The sequence below is a fragment of the Natator depressus genome, chromosome 3, assembly GCF_965152275.1.
Source record: "Natator depressus isolate rNatDep1 chromosome 3, rNatDep2.hap1, whole genome shotgun sequence".
In the NCBI taxonomy this organism is placed as follows: Eukaryota; Metazoa; Chordata; order Testudines; family Cheloniidae; genus Natator; species Natator depressus.
Window position 1 is genome coordinate 180,650,197 of NC_134236.1, and position 17,863 is coordinate 180,668,059.

Here is a 17,863-nt window from a genome sequence, read left to right on the forward strand (position 1 = left end):
TCACTGTATTTAGATCCCCTCACCTTTTGAGCTATGATAAAAACTCTTTCTTTCAGACACACATAAATTTACTGTGCAGCTTAAGGCCTGAACCAAAGCCCAGTAAAAGTCACTAGAAATATTCCTGTTGACTTCAGGGAGCTTTGTATTTGGCCCTGGTGGAACTACACTTAAATACCTAAATAAACATGGCCTGAATTTCAGAACTGCCTTACAATCCCAGCTCCCTTTGAAACCAATGGGAGCTGCAGGTGCTCAAAATCTTTGAAAAATCAGGTCACTTTTTATGGTTGCCTTAATATCGAGATAGGAGTTTCATTTTAGACACCCAGGCATGAAAACATTTTTATAGAGAACTTCATTTACTTCGCCTTTCTTTCTCTATTGATAATATTTATAAATTATTTCCACATTAAGGTTCAGTCGAATCAAAAATGAAAATTCTGCCCTTGTTTACATAAACATGGATCTTTTCTGCTTAAAATATGGTTACACTTTAGAAAAAAAAAATCTACCATGATACAGTATATTGACAGCAACACCTATTCAAATCCTAAACCATGTTCCTTTAAAAGCAGGTACTGTAATATCCCAGAGTAAACGTTAGCGCTTCAACAAAAGAAAATCAAATCTGATATAGCAAATGCAAGGCTATTTTATTTAGATGTATGCCAAAGTACCCCAAAATATTTGAGGCAAACAAAACAGTATTGTATCCTCTGAGTGTCAGGTAGCACAAGCACTTATCCTGTCACGCTTCCTTTGCCCATTACATTAGCTTCAAACCATATGTTCAATATTCGAAATGAGAGCTAGTGTCAGATCAGAAGGAACTTGTATTTCTTATTCTTTTCCCCATATCACATTGTTTTACTTCAGGATATGTTGTGCTTCATCAAATTACGTGCTGTTGTACACAGTTGCAGTATGCTGTGTCACATCATTAGTAGATACAGAAGTGTAGACTGTACAGAGCTTTATATACATGCACACAGAGAGATGACTGGATCAGATCTCCAGTGTTCATTCCAAATCCAGATGTTATATTGTTCACCAGCAGATCAGTAAGGGTAAAATACTATAACACAAATGATCTATAAGTCATTTGATCCTTTCGTACCTGTGCGACACTGACAGCTGACACAAAATCCAACTGCTCAGGAAGAATTTTGTATGTGTATATAACTTTGCAAATTTCATTTTAATAACACTGACAAGCACAGGGGTTTCAAGTTTTTGAAGTTATTTCTTTTCCACTTGTTGCCATGGAGACTACGTCTTGTCGTCTTTCTATTTTCTTTTCTTCATCATATTTGACTTCTCTGCACTGGTGTCCATGGTGATTTCCTGTTATCAGTACCCAATATATACTTCAACTTCCTCATTTTTATAATAAGCTCCAGTAGTCAAAAATGTTCTCAATATATAATTGACATTATTGCATCATAATCGCTATATACGACCAGAGCTGTACCTCTTTCCATGAATTTATTAGACATTTGCACCTTTGGTCACAAGCTGCAACATCTTATTTTTGGATAGCCTCTGGGGACAGCCGCCATACATTTAATCCATCATGCAGGAAAACAAGGATGTAAAACAATCAGGCAATCATCATGTATCCAAATATAAGTGGCCAGATTTTCAGAGATATTGAGCACTAGAGTTCGTATTGATGTCAGTCAGAGCTGTGGATGCTCTGAAAATCAGGCTATATAATTTAAAACAAACAAACATAGTCCTAGAGTTAATCATCCTTTCTAATAGCTTATAAATAATACATAACACAGACACTGATATAATATTCATTTTTGATTCATAGAAGTTTATTCTTTTAATCAATTTTCTGTTTTACAGGTATTCTTTCATAAGGCTTATTTAATGTACAGAGAGTGAAATTCACCCCAGCTCCAATGATCTGCACAAATATGTCACTCTCTAGTTCAACCTCATGGCAAGAGCACTGTATGCTGGGGTGAATTTCACCTCTGACATAGGGTAAAGAGATATGTAGGCCTTGCAGGATCCTTTGCAATATACTTTTCATTATGATTAAAATTCACCCATCATGAACCAGTTTTAGGGGACAAAAATCTTTTCCAGTATGTTTCTATAAAAAGTGGGTGAAATTCTGGCCCCATTGAAGTCAATGGCAATGCTCCCATTGACTTCAGTAGGGACAGGATTCCATAGAATATCTTCAAGTCTGCCCTGTGGGCGAAATTCATCATTGTGCAGAGAACTAGCACAACGCTTAGGCTTTACAGAAGCTGAGGTCAAACTCTCAAAAGTAGGACAAAAGTAGGACTTAACTGGTACAGTGGGCTTGCGCTGGTTCTTAGTACAAGGGTGGATTTCACCCTATATGAGTATTTGGTGGTAAGGACTCCGCCTACTGTTGCTCTCAACAAGCTAATAAAAACAGTTTAGAGCAGTGTCCATTCTGTAAACTGGCCTAAAACAGAGGAGGCTTGCAGTACTATGCAAGCATTAAGTGTCAGGGTGTTGGTTGTTTAAGGTTATGGTAATCACAGAAATGCTTTAGTACGACTATAGTAACTCAACCATGAGAACTGTAAATAAGAGCCTTTCCAATCTTCCCAGAGATATAATTCAAGAGTGTCTCCATAATTTCCTTCTCCTAGTTTTTCCATTTTCCCAGAAGACAACTATTCTGTCTTGCTTGCTTGGTACACAGAGATCTGAAAACTGGCTGCTAATTACTATGTGTTTCAATTCACAACTTAATTGGTGATGTGGGAAATCAAACCATGGTCTCAGATGTGCAGAAAGATCAATAAATTACCATCTAGACTGCTGAAACACCACGCCAGTGTTTGCTGTTATTTTGTTCATTTATACTCCTGGTTGCTCTTAACATTTGCTTTATATCTTATCTCTGATATGGATATAAGGGTGAATATATAGTATACGGATGCATACAGTGTATTTATGCATATATACAGTATTAAATTAAAATTTTACTTTATTATTATTGTATCTGCACTGCAAATGCTACTCAGTGTCGGCTCTACAAATTAGCTCTGGAAATAAGGTAAAACTCCAATTTATTATTTGGAGGACTCTTGGCTCTCCACAGAAGGATAAACACACCCCTGACTCACAAAAGTTTTAACAACAAAAAGCGCCGGTGTGGACAGCATTTCGTCAGCAGGATAGTGTCTCAGACGGACAAAGCTACCGCCCTTCGTTGGGTGTGGTTTTATTTTGCTGGCAGGAGAGCTCTCTGAGTAAGTTTGCCAGACCTGAAGAAGAGCTCTGTGTAAGATCATAGCTTGTCTCTCTCACCAACAGAAATAAAAGATATTACCTCACCCACCTTGTCTCTCTAATGGGAAGTTTAAGACATTTTCCAGTTCATAGTTTTTGGTATCGTTTTCTTTGGTTCTTTGGTTTAATTTTGTAACATATTTCCATTCTATTGTAATGCTCTAAAATAAAAACCTTTATTTAGGGTCTCTGTATACACTTTAATGCTAAAGCCTTAAGCCTCTCTAAAGTTAAGGTCATTATCGAATCCCAACAGAATATCCTTTGTGAAACCCTTAAGCTTTTATCCAAGGGGGTCTAAGAGAGGGTGATAAAGAAATGATAGCCTTTATTGAAGAACTGGCTTTTAACCGTTTCATTGACGGTCCTCTTCACCATACCAGCTATGCTAACATTACCCACCAGTGTTCTACTGAAAGGAATGCAATGTCCTCCTTCCACCTTTGGCTGGCTGTTCATTAAGGGCAAGATTGTTACTTGCCCAATACATCCACGCTAGGGAGTAAAGTTGCATTGAAAGTCATTGGACAGAGAGAGATCAGCCTTTGTGGAATGTCTGTGCCCCTTCCCTGCAAGGGGGGGGGGGCAGTGTTACAAAAGTGCTGTGTCTGTATGTGTGTTCCTAGACCAAGACCCAGTAGACGACCCTTAATAGTATGTAGCATTGTTCTGGGGTTTTATAGGATCCCTAAAATTTCTTGTGCACTGAAAAGAGCTTCCTTTGCACAGCTCATTGCAGCTGGGGAGTAATGCTTCCTATTCCAATGTGCCAGCTTATACAGATGAACTGGCTTGGAGGAAGAAGCCAGATACATGCCTCGAAAGGACAGGGGAAGATTTCTTCCCGCAAAGTTATTAGGGTGAAACAAGGACTGAATTAATTTTATCTCAGGTTAAAGAATAACTAAAAAAGATGCCTCCCCTAAGCTCTAGGACCCCTAACATGCAATTCACAATACAATGACATGTCAAGCAGCATTAAAATATTCAGTTCAACAGGAGCTCAGCCAGTCAACCACCTTCAACATCTCTTTCCCACCTCTTCATCATTGTGGGAAGCACACCCTTCTCAAAAAAACCTTAACAATTGTCTTGTGCAGCATGCACAGATCACCAAATGCATCTATTTCCGCTCAAGTGAGGGAGCAAGCTCCAGAATTGTGACTGAGTCTCAGTTCTCTTAGTCTTATCCTGGGGCAGCGTGCCAAGGCACTATCCCTTACATACACAACAGATTGTGCCGTTATCTTCTATCTCAGAAATATATGATCTGAACCCAAAGTGTAGTTGATTTAAAGTAGCACAGCAGATGTATTCTTCATGAGTGGCAACCATCAACTAGTTAAAGATTTCCCACTTTAAGTTCCGAATCCTGGTTAGAGCTCATTCCTACTCTCCGTTCACCTGCACAAGCCCCCAGGGATTTTGCTGTGCACCAAGTTCAGGATTGGTCCGCCACAGAAAGCTGGTGTAAAACAGGTACTGTATCCAAACATTCTGAACAGAAGTTTCAGGCACACACCTACAATTTACAGCTGTTAATATTTACAATATTGCTTAACCACATTATTCCTTAATTTTTCCTTAATTAAGATGACTTCTCCCTCCATAGCATAAAACAAGGGTTGAGTGACCATCAGCAAGATCATTGCACAAGTTTTGGATTCACTCCCTGGGTACCTAATTCTTTCTAGTTCTTCAGTCAACGAACACAACAGCAGCTGTGTGGTAGTGTTACCTTTTGCTGTGACTACTTTTAAATATACATATCTTCATGTGTATCTTCTTCTTCTTCTTCACATACATAGCTAAATGCCATTTTCCTTGGGTCCCTGCAGCTTGGTAAATCCTAAATGCAAAACTGCTGTGTTTTAGGTGTGGGGAAAAGTTATCCAGGGGAATTCCACACATCCTGGGTGCCTTACTTCTCTGAAACAGCACTTAAGGGGGATTTGTATTGTTACTCTAATCCTGAAGCCTAAATGCCACCTCCTCCACCACAGAAGACAGGCTGAGGTCCCACCTGCTCTTATAGGCTAGCAGCTGCAGAGAGGCTGCTACTCAGAGGAGAGTGAAGTAAAAAGCATTTGGCTTGACATAGGTCATCCTCGTAGCTAGTCAGAACTCTTTTCAATGCATTCCTGTAGTGGTTAACTTTATGTCCCAGGATTCCTGGGAGCTCCTTACTTTGAGGCACTCAGACGTGACAGTGAGGTAGCTTTTATTGATCACACACACATACACACACTTCCCAAAATTCTGTCTCAACTTATACTGGGCCCAAATGTAAAACCTGGCATGGGTCTCCAGGAGTTTGTCCATCCTTGAGTTTTTTCAAAGACCTGGTCAGGAGTAGAGGGGAGGTCCACAGTGCAATTAAGGTAATTTTTTGGAAAACATGCTCCACCTCTGCCTCCCCTCTATAACCTGTGAGTCCCTCCCATTCTCCCCAATCATTGATCTTTGCTTCTTCGTTGCCTTATTTCTCTGATCTTCCTTTGTCCTTGCCTTTCTTTCCTTGCTGGACTCTCTCCCTCCACATCTCTCTCCAGCATAATCAAAACAAGGAGGAGACAGCACTGAGTTGAAGTGTGGGAGAGGGAAACCAAGTAGTAGCCAGGGAATCATATGTCTCAATCTGCCAATGGCCCAAATGTAGGATGCAGTGTGTGACAGACATCCACAAAGAGGGAAACAAAAATATTAACACAGAAAACACACAGTGCTGTGGGATTCCTCCCTTTGGTGTGAGTGACTCTTCCTATACCCTCAGCTTCATTATTCTTTGTTTCTGATGTAAATAATTTTCAGCAGCTGAAAGTGAGGGGGAACCAAATCCATATGGCATGTAGCTAATTTGGGGGCTCACATGAGTGACATCCTTGAAAATGAGGTCCAGCCAAGGGCAGGGCTGTTCAAACATTGTCAAAATTGTTTCTCAAGAGAAAATTAAGTTTTCAACTAAACATTTTTTTTTCAAAACTAGTGCTTCCTTTTTTTATTTTTTTCAGTCAACAAACCAAATGCTCAAGAACCAAAAAATCCTGATTCAGATGGGAGTTATAGTTCAGTTTCCTCATATCTCTATACTCCTCTATGTACTGGGCTCCCCAGTCAGACTACATCTCTCATGATGCACCACAGTCACGAACTTCTATGACAGTGGTCTCCAACCCTTTTACGCACAAGATCACTTTTTTACTTTAAGTGAATCCCAGGATCTACCCTGCCCCTTCCCCAAAGCCTGGCCCTGTTCACTCTTTCCCCCATCTCTCCATTGCTTGCTCTCCCCCAGTCTCACTTACTTTCACCGGCTAGGGCAGGGGGTTGGGGTGCAGGAGGGAGTGCAGGCTCGGGGAGGGAGTTTGGGTGCAGGAGGGGGCTCAGGGCTGGAGCAGAGGGGGTTCAGGAGTGGGTATGGGATGCTGGCTCCGGGATGGGGCTCAGGGCTGGGGGTTGGGGTGGAGGCTCCCGCTGGGCGGCGCTTACCTTGGGTGGCTCCCGGGCGGTGGCGCAGTGGACTAAGGAAGGCTCCCTGCCTGCCTGGCCCCATGCTGCTCCCAGAAGCAGCCAACATGCCCTTGCGGCCCCTGGGGGAGGGGGCGGCATGTGGCTCCACGCACCGCTCCTGACTGAAAGCACTGCCCCCACAGCTCCCATTGGCCGCAGCTCCCGTTGCTCACAGAGGAGAATGAGAGAATAAGTTACCATCACAGCATTTCCAAATAGAAATATTTTAATTTCACGGAAAAGTTAAATTATTCCACAGAAAAAAATCCATTTACTGACTAGCTCTATTTGAGTGATATGTAGGGGAGGAGCAGAAGAGCCAACTGCCATCACATGGTACTAACCATTCAGCTCTTGATCTAAGAAAAGAAGCGGTGTACTGCTATTGTGGAACACCAGAATAAGCATGCAAATTTTTGAGGGGACCAAAAAGTGAGTGATGAATTGGGAGACAACACTCCCCCAGCCCCTGAAACATGGAAACCCTATCCTGGGATCCTTTTGTTCAGAGAAGCCTTTTTCCTATTCCTATCTGCCCTTTCTGTCTTTATACCGCCCTCCCACCCAGCAAGTGCAACCTCTCTCTCTCTCTCTTTTCAGAATGAAGACCCAAGAAGCTCTGGCCAGATAAATCACATGTAAGTTTACAAGTAATGCATGCTGATATATAACTTTGAAAGATTTCCAACTGAGCATTAAAATGGCATAAAGTGGCATATTCTATTCCCCATGGACAGAAGCAGGTGATGCTGAACATAAAACTTGAACATTTTTGGTGCTTTCAAGCCCAGAAGTAAATTAATGAAGGTATCCAGGAAATAAGAAACTGCAACAAATTAAATTAGAAATAAAGCTGCACAAAACATAGGGGTGGGGGGAGGTGGACTGTGTTTTCAGCTAATCAGAATTTTGCATCAGGGCTCTTGCATCAACTCTGTATAAATCACCCCAAATGAATGCTAGCCAGCAAATATACTGTATAATTCTGAGGTGTCCATCACAACTTTTAATTTAAAGTTTAATTTTAAAATCCATGTTTTTCCCCGTTTTCCTTTACTCTTGCCCTATATAGAAGATAATTAGATTCCAACAGAACAGGAGCTAATTTGTGGGTTTAATAGGGAGTTTCTTTCAGATAGTAATAAAATACCTTTCCAAAGCACTAAATGTACATCAGCATTATAAGAAATCACTAGGTTGTCAGCCTCACACCTCAGGTTTCTTTTTATTTAAATCCCTGTTGATGCAATATCTACTGCAACCTAATTACTCTCCATTTTGGAAACAGTGTATGCTACTGCTACTACTCTTGGCAGTTTAGAATATAGCCAGAGAGTAGTATTGTATTAGGTTACTCAGACTGCCTATCTTCTCCAAAAGCGGCAAAGAGTCCTGTGGCACCTTATAGACTAACAGACGTATTGGAGCATAAGCTTTCGTGGGTGAATATCCACTTCTTCAGATGCATGTAGTAGAAATTTCCAGAGGCAGGTATAAATATGCAAGCAAGAATCAGGCTAGGGATAACGAGGTTAGTTCAATCAGGGAGGATGAGGCCCTCTTCTAGCAGTTGAGGTGTGAACACCAAGGGAGGAGAAACTGCTTTTGTAGTTGGCTAGCCATTCACAGCCTGTGTTTAATCCTGAGCTAATGGTGTCCAATTTGCAAATGAACTGAAGCTCAGCAGTTGCTCTTTGAAATCTGGTCCTGAAGTTTTTTTTGCTGCAGGATGGCTACCTTTAAATCGGTTATTGTGTGTCCAGGGAGATTGAAATGTTCTCCTACAGGTTTTTGTATATTGCCATTCCTAATATCTAATTTGTGTCCATTTGTCCTTTTACATAGGGACTGTCCAGTTTGGCCGATGTACAACCAAGCGCTGAGGTACAACCGCATTTGCTCCAACCCCTCAGACAGAGACCAACACCTACAAGATCTTCACCAAGCATTCTCAAAACTATGATACCCACACGAGGAAATAAGAAAACAGATCAACAGAGCCAGACGTGTACCCAGAAACCTCCTGCTGCAAGATAAGCCCAAGAAAGAAACCAACAGAACTCCCCTGGCCATCACATACAGTCCTCAGCTAAAACCTCTCCAATTCATCATCAGTGATCTACAACCCATCCTGGACAACAATCCCTCACTTTCACAGGCCTTGGGAGGCAGGCCAGTCCTCGCCCACAGACAACCTGCCAACCTGAAGCATATTCTCACCAGCAACAACACACTGCACCATAGTAACTCTAACTCAGGAACCAATCCATGCAAGAAACCTCGATGCCAACTCTGCCCACATATCTACACCAGCGACACCATCACAGGACCTAACTAGATCAGCCACACCATCACCCGTTCATTCACCTGCACGTCCACCAATGTGATATATGCCATCATGTGCCAACAATGCCCCTCTGCTATGTACATCGGCCAAACTGGATAGTCCCCACGTAAAAGGATAAACAGACACAAATCAGATACTGCATTTTCTCACCACCTGTACCGGTCAGAGTGTCTCTGGCCTGACTAGAAGCAGGAAATACTATATTACATTATTTATTGGTTCTTACAAGAAAGCCTATTTATATTTGGAGTTTACAGCCACAAGAGGCAAGATATTCCAACAAAATATGAGTAACCATCTGAGCATGTTTGTCTGAATCAAATCTCCAAAAATTTGTATGTTATCCTGCCAGTACTAATATACAGTCAGTGGGTAAGTGGCACTTTACTGACCCTTCTTCCTTTTCCCAAACCCTGCACTCAGCCTTCCTTTTTTCATTGTTTTCCTTCCTTATTTCCCACATTTGCCTAAGGCTATTGTACCAAACAAATGGAGATAAAATTGCTAAATTAATCAGGATTTATAATTCCCAGATATCTCTGTGCACACACAGTATATCTCTCCCCCACACTGTCTGCAACAGAGCATAAGTGGCAAGTTATATGATCAGTCACCTGGATCTTTCCTTCACCTCTGACTTGAGTTTCTTATCACTCAGTAGCAACCTTATCCAATACTGCCAGATAGTAGCCATCTTTGCACCCTCTCCTTATTTGGTTCTCCTTAAGCATGTAACTCACTGATCAATGTATGTTACGTGTCCTCCACTTGGTGCCCACTCCACAAAGTATGAGAGTCTGCTGTAGCTGTCAGCTAGAGAGGCTGACTCTTTGCTTAGATACTCATGCTTTTATCTTTGGAAATCCCTGGTATCAGCCAGGATGGCAGCCATTACAAACACATTTGCCCCACTCCCACCCTAGCTGTCTATATTTAGCCCTTCTTGGATCTATTCAGTGCTGGTCAATAGACAGTGATTCTCCATGTCAATATCATCTAACTCCACCTATTTCTCCATTCCTACAATAATGCATATATCTGTATTGAAGATTTGTGGTACAGAACATTATTTGTTGTGTTTGGTATTCTTAACTCTTCACCACCTTACTGCATGTGTGTCACTCTGATTGTTCATGTAATGGTTTCCCCAGACAATAGCTTACAGGATGACTTTAGCAATAAGGAATCAGATCTCACTGCCATCAAAAAAGAAGCCTCCCTGCAGAATGAAGGAAACACTCAATGGACTAGATGGCCTCCTGAGGTCTCTTCCAACCCTAATCTTCTATGATTGTATGATTCTAAGTAGAGAGAAAATTCAGAGATGACTCAGCAATTGATACTTTTCAAGTAGCTGGATTGTTTGTTGATGAGGGATCATAAATTTTACTGTTATACAACCATTATTTCATCTCTTCTGCAGAAACCATTTTTCACCCAATGCCCATCCACTTCATTGTTCTTTGTTATAAGCATTTAATTTTCTGGACTCAAGTGAAATCTCACATACGTAAGAATCTGTACATGTGCACCTATCCCCACACTGATCATCACATTGTATTAGTTATTGATACTAGTGCTAGCATGGAATATGTAGATGCTTATAAATGTCATTCTTCATTAGCTGTTCCCTGCATAACTAAAGCATTAATAAGGTTCAACAACTCAAGTCCTACTTTTTAAAAGTTGTATTTATGTGTGAGGAACCACTATTTTGTTTTTATGTTTCTCCTTTATCTTATCACAGATCCCTCTGAAGCTTGATAAATTCATCATTGGTTCAAACACACAGGAGTTGCGGTAGGATCAATATAGCCAAAATGTTGGATCTCTTTAGCTAAAGCCTGGCATCCCTCTCCTCCCACCCATATCTGCAAGTGCTCTGTCCCACATTTAGTATATGCATCATTTCCAGACTTCCTCTGAATCTGAGGTAGGCAGACTTGTGGATAATGCCAGGCCCAAGTTGTTTATCCTATAACCAGGTTTTGCAGTTTAGTATTACACCCACAATACAGTGTGTGCTTACTTTTTTTTTCCTAAGTGTTATATGTGTTTTCTCCTCTGAAAATTATTAACTTGTCCTGAGCACATGCACATGATTAATCTATCATGCTGTGTCTGTGCATGTGCTAGCTGGCCTTTGAAATTATAGCCCATATGTGAAACAACATTTCCCTAAACCTACAGTTGAATATCAGGGTTTTTTCCCCCTCTGGAGTAACATTATGTTGCCATTCATATTTTACTGTTTTACACTATTTTTTAAATCCCCCAGTTTCCTTTCCTAAGCTCTGCATCCCCTCCGTATACCAGTAAAGGCTTCCTTACAGCAGAATTCACTAACTATAAATCATTCTTCCCTCTTTTGTGCAATGACTTCATACGCAAGCTGCTCTATCTGTACATATGTTCTGTTACTGTTCTTCCCTCTTGTTCTTCTTTCTTTTATCCTCATATTCCCTGCACTGACTACACTGATGCTACTTGTGGTGGCAGAAAGTAAAAAAAGCCTTTTCCACTGACAATTATTAATCTATTTACCAATGTTATGGACCATGAATGAAGTTTATAAAAACAGCAGGCTTTTTGTGCTCAGCTATTATGGTAATATTTCAGTTGATGATTTTTGTTGTTATTGTTCTTGTCCCTAGGGGCAGATGAGCCACTGAGGGGAGTATCCTGTTAAGTACACCAGAATCTTAGAAACAAACCCCCAAAAGCCCACCTGCTAGAAATGCTTCATTAGTACTCATTCATTGATTTACTTTGCTTTCAAGAATAATGACCGTGTAGTTTAAAACAGTTGATTTATTTAAAATACTGTTCTACTCCAACTTATATATTGCTTTTTGTATTCTAGGAACAATTTCAGCTACTGTTATTGCCAGCAAAACAACTCCTTACTTGATATGTCTTGTTCCAACAGTGACCTTCAATATGCAAACGAAGGACGAAAAATGATGCTGTGAGGAACTTTCCCTTCAAAACGTGCAGTGAGAGCAAAAAGATATCTGACTGAGCCATAGCTGAAAATACTAAGATTCAGTTCTAGGGACTCTATGCAATATTGTATTGGATTTCTTTAAAAAGATATACTGAAATATTTTAGTATCAGAGGGTAATCTAAAAAAAGTCTCATTTCTGTCAATGAATTATATGCTTTCTAATGGTAGTAATGGTATTCAAAAAGACAAAAAAATCAAATCTGTGAACATGACAATGCCATATTAAATATCACACCATATTTAAATATTACACGTTACTCACAGAAAGTCCACTGAAACATGAGAATTTGCGGGTAATTTTTTTCAAAATAATCTTTGTCATTTCGAACCCTCAATCCAATTGAAAGAAAGTAGAATTTAGGCTTCTAAGTGCCTAGTAACTTTCAAAAATGACACTTAAGAGTCTAAGTCACTTAGGTGATTTTGCAAATTTTATTCTAAATCTTATGTTAGTGAACTTTATACTTCATAAAATATTAATATCTGCCAAAAATATGGAAGTAATTAGCCTTCTAGCTGTGATTTATATCTTTTAATAAAAGTAATGTCACATAGATTTTTTGCAGCTTCACTCACTTCCCCCACATGGTGTAATCAGAAATTAGCTTACTCATTCTGGGCTAGTGTGTCACTCCCCTTCTATCCCTGAATAAGGGGCACCAGTAGTGCAGGCAAGGGTAAACTTGAGTAACTTTTCATTCTGGGGACATGGAGTTTAGGTTAGTTGACCCACTTCTGTTTTTACCACTATACCACTGAGGGGCAATACACAGCTGTGCCACCTTATGAATAGCCACGAAACAAAAAGACAACTCTGAGAATCGACGTCTTCCTTGCTTCACCTCTTGCTGTAGTGCAAAAGTGCTACTGGTTCATATCATGAAAAGATTACTTCCCCCTCCACACAAACTCAGATGTGCCGGCCAGTACACTGTGGTTTGGGGTCAACTCTTCACCCATTCTGCACCCCATTTCACCCTTTCCCTGCCATATGTGAGGCAAAGTAGTGCCTGCACAGAAGGTGTTCTCCACATGCACTGGCCAAGTGGAGACTCCACACAGGGCAGTACAGATATATCTTATGCCCCTTTACTTCCCTGAGCAGCCTCACAGGGCAAGTGATAATGTTGCCTTCAGAAAATACTGGAGAATTAAACCCAAACTACCATCACAGAAAGAGTCTGGAAAACAGAAGAAACAGTGAACAAACAGCTATGGAAACATCCAAAAGAAAATGAGAAACAAGATAATATGTCAAATATAGATTGCCTTATGGACCTGAGATTTTCTAGTACATTCAGATTTTCAGTTAATTGAACTACATTTGTTACAAAACTTTGGCTTTGATAAATTGAAGTATATCTAAATGATAGTTTACCCTCTTTTGCAGTAAAAGATAATATATTTTCTAAGGATAATTTAATGCATTCCCTACACCAACCAATTTAATTATACTGGTGCAAAATTCTGTGAGGACGAATACCCTGTTTTTTGGTTTTGCCTGAATATTGAAAGGTTCTATCTGACTTAACTTGAGCCCCCTAAACAAAAACAAACAAAAATGATCCTGCATTTTGCACACCCGGAATCCACATGAAGGAAGTGTGACAATAGTTAGTCTCATGACCCTTTCTTACTTTCTGTGGGAAGAATCCCAGAAACACATCCTCAGTGCTTTGCATGCCCTGGCTAAATTTCCTGATAAATTTCTCTGCCAAGGTTTGAAGCCAAAGCTCCAATATTCTGTGTTTTACACAGGAAAGGCTCTAGGAGCCTTTCTGATGAACAGAGATTCTAAGCAGGAAGTTAATAATAGTGCCAATTTAGTAAATTGTGGAAAAAAAACTTGCCTCCACTCCAAGAATAATGCCTCTTTAATGCTGTTTGTCACGCATGTTTTAAACTCATGGCAATGTGGATGTTATAATAGAAAAGTGACTTCTACACAGAAGGGTGCTCACTGGGCTTTACTGGTATACAAATAATACAAAACAAGTGGAAATTTTGACTTTAATTTTTCCAAATAAGAATCTTTTCCTTTTATTTTACTTTATTAGTCACACAACTGTGGCTGCAATTAGAGTCAATATTTACCAGCAACTGCCACACAGTGATGACATTATTCCTCTTGTTTATTAATTCTACAGCCACATTAAGTCCACTTCTCCCCAACTTTCTCTCATGCTGCATAACAGATCCGAGATGTGGTGTTATCCCAAGACAGCTGCATGGAGTCTTGCTAGTTAAGTAAGAACTATCTTGTACATTTTTAAGAATTAAAACACACTTCTGCTCAACCACAAGGCTCCAGAGATAAAGTACTGATTTTTTTGGTGCTGTGGTCAGCATTAACACCCAGAGGAAGAATGTCATTCCTTCACAGTATTAAATTAGCCTTATTGTGCAAGATCCTGAGATGCTCTATACACCTGTCCATGGAAGTAAATAAGCATAAGGAACCCCTGTTTGGGCTAACCACATTGCAGGTCACTGTATGAAGGGAGAGCAGATTCTGAAGGGCTGCTACTGCACTTTCCATGAGATGGAAGAATCTGGTAGGACAGAACCTTAACTGTACCCCCAAGCATGCCAGACAGTTGAGCTGAGCTGCTACAGAAAGAAAGGTAATTTGTTACTGATATAAATCTCTGGAGGAGAAATCAGTGAGAATCACAGTTTACTCTCTGGTTTGCTATGGAGGAAACACAGCAATGTACTTCTTGTTCGGATTCAGCAGTTCTCAAACTGTGGGTTGGGACCCCAAAGAGAGTCACAACCCCCTTTGAATTAGGTCGCCAGGGCTCGCTTAGACTTGCTGGGGCCCGGGGCTAAAGCCCGAGCCCCACTGCCCAGGGCTAAAGCCAAAGCCCAAAGGGGCTCAGAAGGGGGTTGCAGTGCAATGAAGTTTGAGAACCCCTGGATTAGATTGTTAAATCATAATTAGGGCCCTACCAAATTCAGGGTCCATTTTGATCAATTTCACGTTCATAAGATTTTAAAAATCGTAAATTTCATCATTCCAGCTATTTAATTCTGAAATGTCATGGTGTTGTACTTATAAGAGTCCGAATCCATAAAGGAGTTGTGTGTGTGTGTGTGTGTGGGGGGGGTGTCACAAGGTTATTTTAGGGGGGGTTGCAGTACTGCTACCCTTACTTCTGTGCTACTGCTGGCAGTGGCGCTGCCTTCAGAGCTGGGCAGCTGGAGAGGATCCCAGCTGCCAGGATCCCAGCTCTGAAGGCAGCAGCGCAGAAGTAAGGGTGGCATGGCATGGTATGATATTGCCACCCTTACTTCTGTGCTGCTGCTGGCGGGGCCCTGCCTTTGGAACTGGGTGCCTGACCAACAGCTGCTGCTCTCCAGCTACCCAGATCAGAAGGCAGTACAAAAGTAAGGATGGCAATACTGTGACTCCTCCTAAAATAACCTTGTGACCCCCCTTCAACTCCCTTTTGGGTCAGGACCCCCAACTTGAGAAACACTGGTCTTGCAATTAATCTGAGTTTTAATCGCACTGTTAAACAATAGAATACCAATTGATATTTATTAAATATTTTCGATGATTTTCTACATTTTCAAACACGTTGATTTCAGCTACAACACAGAATACCAAGTGTACAGTTCTCACTTTATATTAATATTTTATTACAAATATTTGCACTATAAAATGATAAATGATATAAATATTATTTTTCCATTCCCCTCATACAATACCATAATGCAATCCCATTATTGTGAAAGTGCAACTTACAAATGGTGATTTTTTTCTGTTATGTAACTGCACTCAAAAACAAAACAATATACAACTTTAGAGCCTGTATGTCCACTAAGTCCTCCTTCTTGTCCTGCCAATCACTAAAACAAACAGATTTCTTTACATTTATGGGAGATAATGCTGCCGGCTTCTTATTTACAATGTCACCTGAAAGTGAGAACAGGCATTTGCATGGCACTTTTGTAGCTGGCATTGCAAGGTATTTACATTCCAGATATGCTAAACATACGTATGCCCCTCCATGCTTCGGCCACCATTCCAGAGGATGTTTCCATGCTGACGACGCTGTTAAAAAAATAATGTGTTAATTAAATTTGTGACTGAACTCCTTGGGCAAGAATAGTATGTCTCCTGCTCTTTTTTACCCACATTCTGCCATATATTTCATGTTATAGCAGTCTCAGATGATGAACCAGCACATGTTGTTCATTTTAAGAACACTTTCACTGCAGATTTCACAAAACACAAAGAAGGTACCAATGTGAGATTTCTAAAGATAGGTATAGCACTTGACTCAAAGTTTAAAAACCTGAAGTTCCTTCCCAAATCTGGGAGGGATGAGGTGTGGAACTTGCTTTCAGAAGTCCTAAAAATAGCAACACTCCGATGTGGAAACTACAGAACCTGAACCACCAAAAAAGAAAATCAACTTTCTGTTGGTGGCATCTTATTCAGATGATGAAAGTGAACATGTGCCGGTTTGCACTGCTTTGTATCATTATCAAGCAGAACCCCTTATTAGCATGGACACATGTCCTTTGGAATGGTGGTGGTAGTATTAAGGGACATATGAATCTGGCATGTAAATATCTTGTAATGCCAGCTACAAAAGTGCCATGCAAACATCTATTCTCACTTTCAGGTGACATTGTAAACAAGAAGCAGGCAGCATTATCTCCTGCAAAATTAAACAAACTTGTTTGTCTGAGTGACTGGCTGAAAAAGAAGTAGGACTGAGTGGACTTGTAGACTCTAAAGTTTTACATTGTTTTATTTTTGAATGCAGTTATTTTTTGTACATAATTATACATTTTGTAAGGTCAACTTTCATGATAAAGAGATTGGAATACAGTACTTGTATAAGGTGCATTGAAATATAGTATTTCTTTTGATTTTTATAAAACAAATATTTGCAATAAAAATAAAGTAAGCACTGTACAATTTGTGTTCTGTATTGTAATTGAAATCAATATATTTGAAAATGTGGAAAACATCCAAAAATATTTAAATGTATTATATTATTGTTTAACAGTGCAATTAATCGCACAATTAATCACGATTATTTTTAATTGTGCAATTAATCATGATTATTTTTAATCACTTGACAGCCCTAATGGTAAGCAAAGAGAAAATTTTACCCTAGACAGATTTGCAAAAAGAAATACACAATTTTCCCTTTCTTATTCGTAAGAGAGTAATGCATTCTCACGATAGTGAGCTCCAAGTATTTTACATTAAAGGGAATCACAAAGAAGTAAATGACTTCAGCTTTTTTGAATGAATTATAGGAGATCAATTATTTTGAATGCTATCGATTGGCTTAAATTAAAAGCAGAGCACATGTTTTGACAGCAATTTCTTTTTTTGTTGTCGTTGTTGTTAACATGTTAAGAATTCAATTCTGGGCAGGCAATATAGGAAGGCATGTATCAGAGGGGTAGCCGTGTTAGTCTGTATCCACAAAAATGGTGCGAAGTCCGGTGGCACCTTAAAGACTAACAAATTTGTTTGGGCATAAGCTTTCGTGGGTAAAAAAAACCACTTCTTCAGATGCATGGAATGATAATTACAGGTGCAGACATTATTATGCTGAGACATGAAGAGAAGTGAGATATCTTACAAGTGTAGAACCAGTGTTGACAGGGCCAATTCAATCAGGTTGGATGTGGTCAGCTCCCAATAATTGATGAGGAAGTGTCAATACCGAGAGGG

The 17,863-nt window shown here is 40.0% G+C and overlaps 1 long non-coding RNA gene across 1 annotated transcript in view; it reads right to left on the minus strand.

Annotated features, from left to right (window-relative positions):
• Positions 1–722: 722 nt before the first annotated feature.
• LOC141984207 (uncharacterized) overlaps positions 723–17,863 on the minus strand; it is a 59,207-nt gene continuing 42,066 nt past the window's right edge. Inside the window, exon 4 of the long non-coding RNA XR_012638688.1 lies at positions 723–1,347. This is a non-coding gene — a long non-coding RNA (uncharacterized LOC141984207). The remainder of the gene's footprint in view (positions 1,348–17,863) is intronic.